This window comes from Microtus pennsylvanicus, chromosome X (assembly GCF_037038515.1).
Source record: "Microtus pennsylvanicus isolate mMicPen1 chromosome X, mMicPen1.hap1, whole genome shotgun sequence".
Lineage (NCBI taxonomy): Eukaryota > Metazoa > Chordata > Mammalia > Rodentia > Cricetidae > Microtus > Microtus pennsylvanicus.
The window spans coordinates 18,172,990-18,175,861 of NC_134601.1; the positions used below are offsets into that span (position 1 = coordinate 18,172,990).

The window sequence follows — 2,872 nt, forward strand, 5'->3', positions numbered from 1 at the left end:
TGTATTAGATTCGAGGAGGCTTTCCAGGGCGTGTCCCCCCATAAGGGCCCTTATCGTGAGGCTTGATTCATGGCTGCAATGCCTTCAGCCGCATTAGGGCTATGGTAGTATAAGGGGATGCACCTCCATAGTCTCAGATATTTCAATTCTTGTTCCCGAGTTGGTGTTCTTTTGGGGAGGCTCAGGAAGGGTGGCCTTGTGGGCAGAGGTGTGTCACTGGAGGTGGGCTTTGAGAGTGTAAAGCAGTGGTTCTCAACCTTCCTAATGCTGCAACCCTTTAATACAGTCCCTCGTGTTGTGGTGACCCCAACCAAAACGTCGTTTTCATTGCTACTGCATAACTCTAATTTTGCTACTGTTATGAACAGAAATGGAAATATCTGCATTTTCCGATGGCCTCGGGAGACCCCTGTGAGAGGATCATTTGACACCCCACCCCCGAGGGTCTGCAGCCCTCAGGTTGCAAGCCACGGGTTTACGGACTCTCAAAAGGTGCCATGTCGAGTTTGCTCTCTCTAGTCCTGGCACCAACGTGAATGGCTGAAGGGACTCTGGCTAGCTTGAAATTGGTGTGCATGGCTCTGGCAGGCTTTGCCCTTCTCTCCCATTCCCTCTGCCTTGCTGAAGACTGTTAGATGACATTCCTAAAGCTAGCCACCAAGGTCCATTCACTCATGTGGTCACTTCCTCTTCCTGAGGTTGACTACCAAAGTCCAGCAATCAGAAGCTCCCTTTGCTTCACCTAATGAACATGGCCAATTAAACTTAAACCCCTAATCCTAACACACGCATAGGAGAGAATCCGGTATAAGTCAGGGTTGTCTAGGTGAATAGAACCAATAGAGAAATGTACACACACAGACACAGACACACACACACATATACGGGGTGGCTGGAATTCTTTGAATGCCTTACCCAATTGGGTGCTGGATTGTCCACAAATGGCTTTCTGCATGCCAGACAGTGGGATAATTCAGTATCAGCTAAACTGACAAGCTGGAAGCCTCGGCTCAAGGAGAACAAATGATGTAGCTGCAATCCAGGCCTGGAAGCTCCCTGGACTGTAGCTGCTGTGCATCTCCATTAGATGGCTGGAGGCTCTGGAGTCTTGTGGCCACGAGTGATGGTGACGGTACTACATGCTCTAGCTCAGGAAGGATGGAGCTAGGCTGCCCTGGCAGGCTTTCTCTTCTTTAATTCTGCCTGGGCTCCCAGACTACTGCATGGAAAATCCACACCCAGGGAGAGACCTTCCCGTTACTCTCCTGGAAATGCGTCCTCTCTGACAATGGTTCTAGAACAGACACACCAGAAGTGAGCGTCCCTAATCTTACCCTAGGCGTCTGTCAGTCCAGCCACGCTGACAACATAGACCAACAAAGACACGCTGCCTTATAGTTAGAGGAGACATTGATAAGCTCAAGGAAGTATCCTGGGTGGCCATCAACACAATACGGCTTGAAGAAAATGCTGTGTTACATACAGCATACAGTATTTAACACATACATGACTTGGCACATTCGCATACCGACAAGCAAAGGAAAGCCTGTTATCCACAGGGAAATGGATGCAACGGGACATCACATAACAGCAAGAGAGCTACGCCAAGTGTTACATGTTCCCTTTTATCTCATAATGAAAACCCGCCCAGGGAAAATCCAGGCACAGCAATACTCTTAAGCCCCAGAGCCAGCATGTCTGGCTTGGAGGACAGAGTGCTGGATCCATCTGCAAAGCTCTCTGGCCACTCTTCCTGACAAAATCAGTGAGTTTCATGTTCACTGAGAGACTGTGTCTTAAAAGATAAGGTAAATCTGCAGCCAACTAAGCTGCACGGGAGGTCCCCTTTCTCAGCGGAGCCCGCGGTGCAATGGTTGCCAGCAGCTTCTCACTGGGGCCTGGTGTGCAATGGTTGCCAACAGCACACTCGTTCAGAGTGACCTCACCCTGTTGCCTGTATGGGCTCCCCGAAGGGACCTTGAAGACAATCTTCTGAAGGCTCTTCGAGCTCTGACCTCAATGTCGCCTCCAATCTAGGCCCCAGACAGGTATTCACTATGCCCTAGGGAAGCCTCAGGTCACCACGGCCAGGGGTCTCACTGTCCAGGCCATCACGTCCACCTGAATCATGCCTCAGAATAAGGAACATCGGATGGAGGCCCTACGTAAAGCCAAGTTCAAGCTCTTCGTGCTGCCAGAGGCAAGTGGTGTTACTAAGCCCCTTCCTCTCACCTTCTTGCCTTGGTCCTCCTCACTGAGTTCTTCTTAGTCTGTCTCTCTCAAAGAAGTGAGGCTTCACTAAACTGAATGTAGATTGATCTGAAGGACACAGTCGCTGAGAAGTGACTCGTTCCTGATGGCCGAGGGGTCAGCTGCATCACCAATCCTGGTCCCATGGGCATTGGCGGGCCCCACACTCCTCGGGGCTTCTACTGTGGTGCTACCTTCTACCCTACTAAATCATGTTCAGTAATAAATATCACATCCTGTCTGGGAAAAGAGGGGTTACAGATGATACGCAGTGTCAACCTTTGCCCTACACAGTCACACACATGGCAGGGGTGAGGGTGAAACACAAGAGGAGGAAGGGAATACTAGGGAGGGAGAGGAGGGATGGAGGGATGGAGGAGAGATGGAGGGAGGAGGAAGGGAGGGAGGGATGGAGGGAGGGAGGAGAGATGGAGGGAGGGAGAAGTGATGGAGGGATGGAGGGAGGGCGGAGGGATAGACGGAGGGAGGAGGGATGAGGGAGGGAGGGGGGAGGGAGGGATGGAGGGAGGGACGAGGGATGGAGGGAGGGATGGAGGGATGTATGTGTTAGTAAATTCAATGGGGTTTTAAGATGGGTGAACAGGCACATTCCACCAGGCCT

At 51.3% G+C, this 2,872-nt stretch overlaps 1 pseudogene; it reads left to right on the forward strand.

Annotated features, from left to right (window-relative positions):
* Positions 1–1,814: 1,814 nt before the first annotated feature.
* LOC142841869 (small nucleolar RNA SNORA70) lies at positions 1,815–1,990 on the forward strand (annotated as a pseudogene).
* The last annotated feature ends 882 nt before the right edge of the window (positions 1,991–2,872 follow it).